Below are 14,038 nucleotides of genomic sequence, written 5' to 3'. Positions count from 1 at the left end.
TCATAGAAAAATCTCCTTCATTTGCACTTTCAAATTCCATCTCAAACTCCTTCTACCCTCTTCTTCATTTTATCTCTCTATCTCCTCATTTGGACCTTTTCTCTCCCTAAAACCGTTTCGTTCTCTCTCTAAATCCATCTCTATTGCTCTCTAGACTCTGCTGCTCTCTCCACTTCGTCCCTAGAAACTTTTCATTAAAATTTTCACTTTTGAACCTTTCAAACTCAAATTATTTCTATCTTCGCTGTCCTAGTCCATTGGTGTGCACTGCACGGCAGCATCGCTTAGCGATCACACTTGCCCGCCGGTCACGCGCGCTCGCCACAGCTGCACCCACCGGGCACGGAGGTATCAACAGTGAGCACTTACTTGATTTTTGGTAAGTCCAAAAGAGGTCAACCAGTTTGAACTGGTCCAAACTGGATCGAACAAGGTCGAACCCGCCATATAAAAACCGAAAAAACAATAAAATTATATTCATTGATTAAAAGAATATATAATCCCACCACCGCTCTGCCACCGTTGTGTTGATGCTCCAACGTCGCTTCACCACCGCCGCGTCTCTGCTCTGCCGCCACTCTACCAACGCCACCGCCGCAGTCGCCCCCAGTGATCGCCGGAGCAGGTAATTTCTGTTTTTTAGCATTTAAAATTATAAAATTAATGTCAGAAAAAAATTAATAAAATGCCATCAAATACAAAAAACAAAATTACACTTCGTCCTAGGGGTGTAATAGATTATTTAAACCCTTCACAACCATGATTTATTTTTATTTGAGTGATATTAAACACGTAAATTACATGAGAGTAGGCCGTTTAGGTTTTGAGGGTTTTTTCCCATTCTATGTCTAATTATATGTTTTCCACTAGGTTTCCTTGGTCTTCTGCATACTTTGAATTGTCGATAGAAGGGCATTTAAATTTGGAAGGACATTTGTTTATTCAATAGATACGATGTTTTCTGCTGACGCAATTTCTTTTCTTTCACTTTCTTCTACCACTAAAGATCACCCCTTCAGCTTGGGCCCTGCCAATGGCGGCAGGGCCAGCCGAGGGCACCCATTCCATGAATAATACAAATCGGTAAAACAGTTTAAAGTGTATGCAGGCGGGCTCCAGACGTGGCGCCGCAGCCCGAACCGGCTAGAACTGGTTGCCCTCGAAGGTCTGGCCAAAGGACCAGCCGCGAGGGGCGACGTCGTAGCTGACGACCGTCCTTCCGTCGCTGGTGGTGACCTTGAAGGAGAGGCTCTGGCTACCGAGGTTGGCGTTGCTTTGCCAGTTCTGGCCCCAGTTGCGAGAGAGGGCCTGCCAGTCGGAGGTGGGAGTCTTCAAGGCAACGGCGACGACGTCGCCAGCGCCTCCGACGTTGGTGACGAGAACGAGGTTGAAGAAGCTGTGGCCGTTGACGGTGAAGCGGATTCCGCCGGACTTCACGCAGGGGACGCGCTGGTAGGCGACGGGGACGATGCCGGCGCGGTACTGGGCGATTTTGAGGAAGGCGGGCTGGGCTAAGTCGAAGTGCTCGCGCGGGGGGTTGCACCAGCCGCCGTTGTCGCTGGGGATGGAAGGGTTGGGCGGGCAGAAGTTGGTGGCCGTGACGGTGATGGTTCCGGGTAAGCACCATTTTGGGTCGCCGGCGCACTTGATCGTGTAGCAGGATCCGCAGCTCAGCCCGTTGTTGAACAGCGCCGTGCTTAGCGCCGCCGTGTTCGTCCCATAACCCTGGCTGTATAGGTTTCCGTATCCGCATGCCCCACCTGCATCATTATCCAATTTTTAGTTCAGTTTTCTTCCTCTGTGTCTATCTCTGTCTTTACACCCTCACTCTCTCTTTACAAATCTCTGCACCTATCTCTCCTCTACAACTCTCTACATATATCAGTCTCTAGTACTCTCTCCCTTTATATTTCTCTACGTCCCTCCATTGCTCTCCCTCTATCTCTTTTACAACTCTGTACAGCTCGCTATCTCTCGTTACAGTTCTCTACATTTATTTACTTTTCTAGAACTCTAAAACTCGAGAACTCTTTTTGGGTCATGATTTTCTAGAGAAGCGATGCGGGAGATTCATCTCTTCTCTTTGTTTTTTCTCTCCGTCCATCTATCTCTCTTCCTCTCTGCCACTCAGTCACTCCTCGTTATGTTTATTGGGTACCGATGTCTCTCCATCTAGCTACCCAATTTTTTATCATCTCTTTATTTACTTGCCTATCTGTCTCTGGCAACCGAAGCTGAGAGAGAGAAAAGGATCGATCCCTCACAGAAACTGGCGATCTGTCCATCTCTCTTCTCATGCGCATCTCGTTATCTATCTCTCCAAGGAGAGGGGAAATACGTACCCATTGTGCCGGAGGCGTCGCCGCCGCCGTAGAAGGTGGCGTGGGCGTTCTGCCAGCCGCCCTGGGCGGCGCTCGGCCGGAGAACCGTCGCGAAGAGGAGAACGCCGAGTACGAAGCCCGCCGCTGGTGCCATGGCTGGATGTGTAGAGAGAAAACCTGGCTTGTTTCTGCCTTCTTCTTTCCTGAGTTAGAGAGCGAGATGTAGAGCTGTAAGAGAGAAGAAGAGCTGTAGAGAGAAGAAGAGCTGTAGAGAGATAAAGAGCTGTAGAGAGATAAAGAGCTGAAGAGAGAAGTTGATGATGGGCTGTGGAGGGGAGGTCGGTTGTTTTTATAAAGGGAGAAGGGAGCCTGGGCGGTGGGTCCTATGCAAATACTTTAGCGGTTTTCTCTAGTTGGGAGATCATAAGATTGTCTTTCTTGGTTGGGCCCACCAGGAACATGGGCTGGCTTGTTGCTGATGTGGACCGCCGCCGGAGACCAGCGTTGAAGCGGTTTTCTCTCTCTCTCCTCACTCCTCTCACCATCTCTCCCTCTCTCTCCTCTGCCCCTCTCTCTCCTTCTCTTCCCCTCTCTCTCCCTCTCCCCTTCTATCTCTCTCCCCTTCTGTCTCCTTTTCCTCTCTCTCTCTCTCTTCCCCTCTCCCCCCCTCTATCTCCCTCCCCCTACCTTTCTCTCCCTTCTATCTCCTTCTTTTCCTCTCTCTCTCTATCCCCTTTCTTTAATCCACAAAACTAATCTCCATGTCCAAATCAGGGAGCAAATATTCCAGCTCGCATGTTACTCTATCTGTATAGATATCCAAAGTGAGTCTCTCCTTCGTGACAAAAAAAGAGACGTAGTCCGAGAGAGAAAGTGACGGTTGAAGATCCGGATCGTACGGCTAGACTTGGTGCATTGCATTAGACAGAGTTGATAACTTCCAGTTCGATGGTATTATCAAAACCATTTACTTTTAGAGAAATAGGTCGAGACCTTTGATATTTCTCCAATAAATGATCAGATTTCAAATTCAGAGAATACCAATAGTCAGGAAGTAGCTCCTAGGAAACGATATGGAGCAGCGGTGTTGTAGATAAATGGATAAGCTATAATCTAGGAAAGAAAATTCGACGAGGAAAGATAGAAAGAGATATAGAAGGATTAATAGTCACGACAAATAGATACCGGAGGATGGAGAGAGAGAGACATATAGATCGATACAGAAATAGATAAATAGAGAGAGAGAAAAAGAAAGAAATATAGATGGATAGGTTGATAGTTAGAGAGAGGGAGAGAGAGAGAAACAGTGAGGGGAAGAGGAAGATAAAGAGATAGATACGTGGGTCGAGGCGAGATAGACAAGGAAAGATCAGGGAAGGTAGAGAGAGTTGATAACTTCCAGTTCGATGGTATTATCAAAACCATTTACTTTTAGAGAAATAGGTCGAGACCTTTGATATTTCTCCAATAAATGATCAGATTCCAAATTCAGAGAATACCAATAGTCAGGAAGTAGCTCCTAGGAAACGATATGGAGCAGCGGTGTTGTAGATAAATGGATAAGCTATAATCTAGGAAAGAAAATTCGACGAGGAAAGATAGAAAGAGATATAGAAGGATTAATAGTCACGACAAATAGATACCGGAGGATGGAGAGAGAGAGACATATAGATCGATACAGAAATAGATAAATAGAGAGAGAGAAAGAGAAAGAAATATAGATGGATAGGTTGATAGTTAGAGAGAGGGAGAGAGAGAAACAGTGAGAGGAAGAGGAAGATAAAGAGATAGATACGTGGGTCGAGGCGAGATAGACAAGGAAAGATCAGGAAGGTAGAGAGAGCAAAAGATATCTGTTTGTCACTTGCCAGAGAACGTGATATTGATACGGAGAGATAGAGATAGATTGAAACACATGGTGGACAAAATAGTCACGACAGGGAGGAGTCTGATGTAAGAGAGAAAACGACAGGGTTGAGACAAAATGTCGGTGTTGGTCTAGAGGGAGAGTGAGCAAATGATCAGTAGAGATAAGAGGGTATCGGTGAGAGAAAGAGATAGAGTGAAAAGAGGGTAGAGACGGAAAGAGAAATGCGCTCTTGTTTCAAAGCACCTGGTACTTAACCTGTAGAAATTTAAGCGAGACCGTCCCCTGTTGCAACCAGGAACATTCTTCCCACCAGCCTATCCATCATCTCTCGCATGCCCACGCAAACTTCTCAACAAGACCTTTGTGTGCCTGTTGTTGGGCCTCTATGCGTCCCTAGTGTGCGGGCCTCTCTATGCGCTTAGTGTGCCAGCGATTGGGTGAGAAGACAAAAATAAGGGGTGAATTATCCAATTCTAAACCCTTATCGTTGTTGATTTCAGCTTATGCAATACAATTTATAAAACCCTAACTTAAGACGTATAAAGGTAAGAGTAGGTATCGTCCAAGGAAGCTAGTAGGGTAATTCAATTAGTGATCTAAAATGAATAATTTGACCTAATTAGGGCTAATTTAATCTTCAATGAAGATCAAATCACTATAATTAGACGAAGAATTTGGAAAGGAGGGTAGAGGAGACGGGAAGAATAGAAGAGGTAAGGATCTCTAAATTGACTTCTTAGATCCAATAAAAGGGATCAAAGTAGTCACTTCAATGTCAATTCAATGTCAATTTGTTTTGGGGGGAACTGGTTATCCAAACTAACTTGCCACTTCTCATTAACTTACCTAATCTTTCCCAGGAGTCAAATTCTTTTTTTTCTTTGATGATTTCTTTGTTTTTAAATGTGCAAGTGGAATAGTTAGTTCAATTCAACAATCAATCCTATTTGGTACTTCAGTGTAAGGACTTGTGCATGCAGCTCAAGCCAAGCGATTTCGAGTATCATGCTAATATTAAGAACACCAATCAAGAGATTCATTAGAAAATAATCTAAATTACACGAAAAAATTTAAAAAATAAATACAAAGAAGCAAATATAGTTGATCTGGGCTGGTTCTCTTATCTGTCTTGCACATGTGAAACAGCCCCTTCCATAATGACCTCATCCATTTGAATTTCTATCTTTGTATTTAGGTTAAATGGTAAACACTGCGCTTTACTCCCAACAAGTAATGATTCTTTCGCTCGATCTAGCCTTGATCTGAATGATCCAAACATAGAGATAGAGAGAAGAGGCCAATATGAGCAAACCCATAAATTGTGAACTCAAAACTACTCCAGGATTAAGAGCAATTAATAAATAAATATTGACCTATCTTAGCCATTGGATCAATATATCATTTTTTAATTAAATTTTGAATTACACGCAATGTTGTGTCGCTTCCTGATGGGCTGGAAAATTTTAACTGCATTTTGGCGGTTCTGTCTCGCTGCTACCGTGCCCGAGGAAATAAAAAATAAATAAAATACGTATCAATTTGCACTTACCTGTGCGCTTTTACCGGAGGCAACCTATCTGGTGTTGCAACGTCATCTCATGTGCGTGCATCTTTGTATGCAGACCACGGGCGGTGCACTTAGCGCCTCAAAAGATGCCTCTACCGATTGCATTTAAGTCGCCGATTCTTTTGAACCATCGAGATTTTATCGCGTGGGCCCACTAAAAACTGACGCCACCAAACAATAATAGGAGATAGGCCCTCTAATAACTTTCATATTAAGTATGCTAATATGATTATATTTAGATGTCTATTTGCATTGATCACTCATATTTGCGTGTAATCAAGCTAAAAATGATTTCATCTATTTTTAGAATGAATTCCTGACTTTTCTACATTTTTGTGTCTTTCGTGGAAATTTTCTTACGAGCGATTTTCAAAGAATATAATTTTGAGACAGAATATGATTTTTCTAGAACTTTCAGAAGCGACAAATCCTAGTCCTTGCAGAAGATTGGGGCCAGCCACTCATTAGCTAAGTTAACGATAGGCATCAGCCAATCATTACCCAGCCAATCATTGCTTATAATTTGCGAACCGATGATTGCACTTATGACTGACAGGTTTTTGGGACCACACATTTTTGCATTAGATGACATGTGGACCAAGGCACAAAGGACAAAACATACTTTTATTTCTTTTTCTTTGAAATGGCACGAGCGATGTGGTGCGCGTGTCCACTTATTTTAAACAAAAGAAAGAAAAAATGAGAAAGAGGGTTTTATGTGGCGCATGGCGACGTGCCGCCAGGTCATCCTCGAGAAAGAGTCTTTCTTTCTTTTTTTATTTATTATTTCACTCTTTCTGTTTATCATTTTTAGGTACATTGGACTCCAAAAAGCGCATTCACGGAATACAAAATGCACAGAATTTCAAGCGCTTTGACTTCTTAACGGAAGTGCACGATGAGGAAGCTGGGGAGGAGAAAGAAAGAATCAAGGCCTAGGATTGGCTGAAATGTTCAGCCCTGCTTCAAACAGCCATAACGTTTGATCTACAACTCAGATTGAGCTGAAATGTTCAGCCCTGCTTCGTCTTCTTCTCCTCCTTTCATCCATATCTCGTGATGTATAAATAGAGGCCTGGATCACTGTAAAATTCATCTTGAACTTGCTTTCTACCTGTGTGGGCTGATTGAAAGATAGTGAGTTTTGAGATCCATCAAGTGTGTTCTTGGTGTCCTGGGTGTGTGGGCAGAAGCATTGGAGAAGAGGGTGAGCTTACTAGCCCTCATAAATTGCCCTGATACTGGAAAAACGTAAGGCTCTAAGGTAAGCGTCTTCGCCTTACGTTGTTAATATTCCGATATCATAGTTAGCGTAATTAGGCTTTATCGTATTCTTTTCACTTACATTTTACTTTCTTGTATCCTCGTACCTCGTCTCCCTATCCTGTCCATTTTACTTTATTTCACTACCATCCTTCACACACTCGTCCACCATCGTGTCCTCCAGATTACCTAACTCATGCCCATGCCGCTTCGCATAATTCATGTTCGCTTACTCTTTTCTTTACTAAATAAATGAGCATATAACTTATATCCTTTTACTCGAGATCCCTTGCTCACATACTCTACTTTCCTTTTCATCTCTTTTCCCATGGATCATCGCTATAATAAGAACTTAATTCCTTAATCAGTGTTCCATGGGGACACGGTCCATACTCATCACTAACTAAATATTCTTAAGTAAGCACCATTAAATATAACTTTTATTGAATAATCTCAATTACCAACGATGAATTAACACCCCTAAGTTTGAGATTATCACCATATGTTTCTCTCTCCTCCATATTTCCCTAAGAAAAACCATAGAAAAATTGAGATTAATTCGACAAGACCCCGCAATTATTTTTATTCAACCGCGCGAGTGCGAGCTTTTTTAAGCGCGAATTTGTAACCACAATTTAAAAAGAGTCCCTCTCACTTTAGAAATTACTTTAAACTCCCAAATTGCTTATGATTATATCCTTTTCTACTTAAAAATTCATTTCTTCCTCGAAACAATTCCACACAAATTCAATAAAATTCTAGAAAAATCTAGAATGTTCAGTAATTCATCCAACGTCAATTGACATTAAAATTATTTTTTAAACCTGCATTTCCATTTAAGCAGAGTTATTCCAAGCTTAAATAAGTTCCATAAAATTCTTAAATAAACATGAAATTAGAATAAAATCAGAATTCACTTGGAATAATAATTAACATGTAAATATATGATAACAAGTCTATTTTAAACTCTTTAGATGAAGAAACTTATGCTAATAAATTGAATTAAACACCAAATTTAGGGTGTTTTCAGTGGGCTCCTTGTGTGGCCGTGCTCGATGGCTACTGGCTAAAGTCAGTGTCATGAACTCGCTGGCTGGTGACTCGCTGGACTACTGGCGTGTTTCTTAATTCAACTAGCGCTAGAATACTTTTTTTGTTCTTCTTGTTTTTCACTTAAAGTTTACTGGACTAATAATTCCAAAACATTTTTCGACATGAGATAAACTCTAGTCTTAAAGCACTATTTAGGATTTTAGGAGAACAAATGGTCATGTTGAAGATTTTTAAGAACAAATATATGGAAGGAAATTTATAGAAAAATAGATATAAAAATAATAAAGTAATTCTAAATGTGTATATTTTAGTACTAAAATCACTTTATCACATGTGTCTATTATTGTTGTCGGACCATCAATCAGAAGCACCCCACAAGCACACCAAACGCTCTGACTCAAGGGCTGAAAAACTTAAAAACAAAGCTAGAAGCACAGTTTAAATAGCATAAAGTGTAGTGGCAAGCGTCTTTTATGTTAATTGAAACACAAAATTACACGTGAGTAAAATCAAGTAGAACGCTCTGAACTTATGCTTAAAAACAAAGTGTAGTGGCGTGTGGAGTTCGAATCCACAAGGAATGGGGCATAACAATGTCAAACATTCTGAGGTAATTCAGAAAATTAGATGAATAAATGAGGTTGGCTGAGATATATGAATCATGTATTTAGGAAGAAACTGGACTAGCTTTGCAACAAGTCTAAGATCTGATAATTACGAGTAAATTGAGGACAAGTCGTAGGTAGAAATATAGAGAGAGCAAAGGTGATTAAGGTCTAATTATTACACCAAAAGGTTTGGCAAGCACAGATATGATCTCTTTAAGAAATCAATGACAAGTTTTAGAGGGGATAACAGCCCGCCAAACTCCATACTCCAAAGCTACTGGGAGGATGGACATGTGCCTATGGATCTCACTATGCACATATATCATATGTCAATATTCTCTCAGCAATTCAATATGGACAGAACTGCCCAAATTGAGCCATATGGGCAATCAAAAATGAGTAGGGTGAAAATGTTGGGCGGGTGATCCTCTGCTGTACAATCTGACTCAAAGCGTCCTTAGGCAGCCATATTGCACAGAAAAGTAATTGGATGAGGGAGAAATAGCGGGTGGCCTTTCTCACCATACGATCTAGACGGAATGTCCAGATCGCACCACATGTTCTAGGAAAAAAAGGATTACGCATTAGTCTCACAAGGGTTATTTGAAAGGATTATAACTATATAATATATGTGCGCTGCATAAGATATTTAAAAAATTATATCGAGATGTCACCGCTCTTGCATGCTAATAACATGATAAACCGTGTATATTTCCATACGTTTAGGATTTTTGGTATTATTAACTTATCATTTTATCACTTGAATGAACTAAATATTTGTGCAATAGCTGTAAATTCTAATTTTTGCACATTATGGTTATTTTTTACTAAACTCCTTGACTTCTTTGAAGTCAATAAATTGTATTGCTGATGCGTATTCTATAGTTTCACATGTGCAGAATTTGTATGAATGAGAAGATGGTAATTCTTAAAGAGTTGGAAATTTTTTGAGAGTTGAGTAATTCTCAATAGGGCAAGAAAGGTGCAAAAGGTGCTGTGGGCCTACAAAGAGAGGTCTGAGGAAGCGGGCCACAACCTGGCATGCCCATTGGGCTTCAAAGACTTACAAAGAAAGAAGCTAAAGATTACTACGGGAAGCTCTAAATCAATGGATAAAAAGAGGCAAAAGGGCAAGAAAAGAGCATAGAACATGCCCAAAGTGGTATTTTAGTATTTGTTCCAATGTATAAATATGCTGTTTTCTCCTTCATTTCCCCTCGTTCTGGAGGTGCTCTAGCAAGTGGCTGGCTAGCAAGATAAGGCATATTTCAGAATCCAGGTTGTTCTACATGCTTAATGTAAGGTTATTGAAGTTTTCTCTTAGCCACATCTATTGAATGCATTGAGAAATACCTTATCCTGGAAAAATCTAAGGACTCAGACTTGAGAGGAAGCATTGAGGGCTCAGTAAACTTCCACTGAGGTTTTAAGAACTTAGGTCTACATTTTCCCATGATTATCTAGCCATCGTCCCTTTAAAACAACACTTTCTCACTCTAAACACTCATTTTCCATACTTTCTCCCTCCAGAATCCACCCTTTCTGTACCTAGACTTCATCCATCGGCCCAGTTCATCCTCCCCAATTTCCTAGAAAACTCTCCTTCCTTTGCACTCTCAAACTCCATCTCACACCCCGTCTACCCTCTTCTCCATTTTATCGCTCCATCTCCTCATTTGGACCTTTTCTCTCCCTAAAACCGTTTCGTTCTCTCTCTAAATCCATCTCTATTGCTCTCTAGACTCTGCTGCTCTCTCCTTCGTCCCTAGAAACTTTTCATTAAAATTTTCACTTTTGAACCTTTCAAACTCAAATTATTTCTATCTTCGCTGTCCTTGTCCATTGGTGTGCACTGCACGGCAGCAGCGTGCGCTTAGCGAGCACACTTGCCCGCCGGTCACGCGCCGCGCCACAGCTGCACCCACCGGGCACGGAGGTATCAACAGTGAGCACTTACTTGATTTTTGGTAAGTCCAAAGAGGTCAACCAGTTTGAACTGGTCGAAACTGGATCGAACAAGGTCGAACCCGCCATATAAAAACCGAAAAAACAATAAAATTATATTCATTGATTAAAAGAATATATAATCCCACCACCGCTCTGCCACCGTTGTGTTGATGCTCCAACGCCGCTTCACCACCGCGCGTCTCTGCTCTGCCGCCACTCTACCAACGCCACCGCCGCAGTCGCCCCAGTGATCGCCGAGCAGGTAATTTCTGTTTTTAGCATTTAAAATTATAAAATTAATGTCAGAAAAATTAATAAAATGCCATCAAATACAAAAACAAAATTACACTTCGTCCTAGGGTGTAATAGATTATTTAAACCCTTCACAACCATGATTTAATTTTATTTGAGTGATATTAAACACGTAAATTACATGAGAGTAGGCCGTTTAGGTTTTGAGGGTTTTTTCCCATTCTATGTCTAATTATATGTTTTCCACTAGGTTTCCTTGGTCTTCTGCATACTTTGAATTGTCGATAGAAGGGCATTTAAATTTGGAAGGACATTTGTTTATTCAATAGATACGATGTTTTCTGCTGACGCAATTTCTTTTCTTTCACTTTCTTCTACCACTAAAGATCACCCCTTCAGCTTGGGCCTGCCAATGGCGGCAGGGCCAGCCGAGGCACCCATTCCATGAATAATACAAATCGGTAAAACAGTTTAAAGTGTATGCAGGCGGGCTCCAGACGTGGCGCCGCAGCCCGAACCGGCTAGAACTGGTTGCCCTCGAAGGTCTGGCCAAAGGACCAGCCGCGAGGGGCGACGTCGTAGCTGACGACCGTCCTTCCGTCGCTGGTGGTGACCTTGAAGGAGAGGCTCTGGCTACCGAGGTTGGCGTTGCTTTGCCAGTTCTGGCCCCAGTTGCGAGAGAGGGCCTGCCAGTCGGAGGTGGGAGTCTTCAAGGCAACGGCGACGACGTCGCCAGCGCCTCCGACGTTGGTGACGAGAACGAGGTTGAAGAAGCTGTGGCCGTTGACGGTGAAGCGGATTCCGCCGGACTTCACGCAGGGGACGCGCTGGTAGGCGACGGGGACGATGCCGGCGCGGTACTGGGCGATTTTGAGGAAGGCGGGCTGGGCTAAGTCGAAGTGCTCGCGCGGGTTGCACCAGCCGCCGTTGTCGCTGGGGATGGAAGGGTTGGGCGGGCGAAGTTGGTGGCCGTGACGGTGATGGTTCCGGGTAAGCACCATTTTGGGTCGCCGGCGCACTTGATCGTGTAGCAGGATCCGCAGCTCAGCCCGTTGTTGAACAGCGCCGTGCTTAGCGCCGCCGTGTTCGTCCCATAACCCTGGCTGTATAGGTTTCCGTATCCGCATGCCCCACCTGCATCATTATCCAATTTTTAGTTCAGTTTTCTTCCTCTGTGTCTATCTCTGTCTTTACACCCCTCACTCTCTCTTTACAAATCTCTGCACCTATCTCTCCCTCTACAACTCTCTACATATATCAGTCTCTAGTACTCTCTCCCTTTATATTTCTCTACGTCCCTCCATTGCTCTCCCTCTATCTCTTTTACAACTCTGTACAGCTCACTATCTCTCGTTACAGTTCTCTACATTTATTTACTTTTCTAGAACTCTAAAACTCGAGAACTCTTTTTGGGTCGCGATTTTCTAGAGAAGCGATGCGGGAGATTCATCTCTTCTCTTTGTTTTTTCTCTCCGTCCATCTATCTCTCTTCCTCTCTGCCACTCAGTCACTCCCTCGTTATGTTTATTGGGTACCGATGTCTCTCCATCTAGCTACCCAATTTTTTATCATCTCTTTATTTACTTGCCTATCTGTCTCTGGCAACCGAAGCTGAGAGAGAGAAAAGGATCGATCCCTCACAGAAACTGGCGATCTGTCCATCTCTCTTCTCATGCGCATCTCGTTATCTATCTCTCCAAGGAGAGGGGAAATACGTACCCATTGTGCCGGAGGCGTCGCCGCCGCCGTAGAAGGTGGCGTGGGCGTTCTGCCAGCCGCCCTGGGCGGCGCTCGGCCGGAGAACCGTCGCGAAGAGGAGAACGCCGAGTACGAAGCCCGCCGCTGGTGCCATGGCTGGATGTGTAGAGAGAAAACCTGGCTTGTTTCTGCCTTCTTCTTTCCTGAGTTAGAGAGCGAGATGTAGAGCTGTAAGAGAGAAGAAGAGCTGTAGAGAGAAGAAGAGCTGTAGAGAGATAAAGAGCTGTAGAGAGATAAAGAGCTGAAGAGAGAAGTTGATGATGGGCTGTGGAGGGGAGGTCAGTTGTTTTATAAAGGAGAAGGGAGCCTGGGCAGTGGGTCCTATGCAAATACTTTAGCGGTTTCTCTAGTTGGGAGATCATAAGATTGTCTTTCTTGGTTGGGCCCACCAGGAACATGGGCTGGCTTGTTGCTGATGTGGACCGCCGCCGGAGACCAGCGTTGAAGCGGTTTCTCTCTCTCCTCACTCCTCTCACCATCTCTCCTCTCTCCTCTGCCCCTCTCTCTCCTCTTCCTCTCTCTCTCCCCTCTCCCCCTTCTATCTCTCTCCCCTTCTGTCTCCTTTCCTCTCTCTCTCTCTTCCCTCTCCCCCCTCTATCTCCCTCCCCTACCTTTCTCTCCCTTCTATCTCCTTCTTTTCCTCTCTCTCTATCCCTTTCTTTAATCCACAAAACTAATCTCCATGTCCAAATCAGGGAGCAAATATTCCAGCTCGCATGTTACTCTATCTGTATAGATATCCAAAGTGAGTCTCTCCTTCGTGACAAAAAAAGACGTAGTCCGAGAGAGAAAGTGACGGTTGAAGATCCGGATCGTACAGCTAGACTTGGTGCATTGCATTAGACAGAGTTGATAACTTCCAGTTCGATGGTATTATCAAAACCATTTACTTTTAGAGAAATAGGTCGAGACCTTTGATATTTCTCCAATAAATGATCAGATTTCAAATTCAGAGAATACCAATAGTCAGGAAGTAGCTCCTAGGAAACGATATGGAGCAGCGGTGTTGTAGATAAATGGATAAGCTATAATCTAGGAAAGAAAATTCGACGAGGAAAGATAGAAAGAGATATAGAAGGATTAATAGTCACGACAAATAGATACCGGAGGATGGAGAGAGAGAGACATATAGATCGATACAGAAATAGATAAATAGAGAGAGAGAAAGAGAAAGAAATATAGATGGATAGGTTGATAGTTAGAGAGAGAGAGAGAGAGAAACAGTGAGGGGAAGAGGAAGATAAAGAGATAGATACGTGGGTCGAGGCGAGATAGACAAGGAAAGATCAGGAAGGTAGAGAGAGTTGATAACTTCCAGTTCGATGGTATTATCAAAACCATTTACTTTTAGAAATAGGTCGAGACCTTTGATATTTCTCCAATAAATGATCAGATTCCA

The 14,038-nt window shown here is 42.9% G+C and overlaps 2 pseudogenes; both read right to left on the bottom strand.

Moving 5' to 3' along the window:
- Nucleotides 1–970: 970 nt before the first annotated feature.
- On the bottom strand, nt 971–2,475 carry LOC144706562 (expansin-A10 pseudogene; annotated as a pseudogene).
- An 8,844-nt stretch (nt 2,476–11,319) lies between these two features.
- Nucleotides 11,320–12,875, bottom strand: LOC144707085 (expansin-A10-like; annotated as a pseudogene).
- Nucleotides 12,876–14,038: the final 1,163 nt, after the last annotated feature.

This window comes from Wolffia australiana, chromosome 8 (assembly GCF_029677425.1).
Source record: "Wolffia australiana isolate 7733 chromosome 8, ASM2967742v1".
NCBI classification, from domain to species: Eukaryota; Viridiplantae; Streptophyta; class Magnoliopsida; order Alismatales; family Araceae; genus Wolffia; species Wolffia australiana.
The sequence above is the reverse complement of the archived record's forward strand: the minus strand, read 5'-3'. Positions and strand labels throughout refer to the sequence as shown.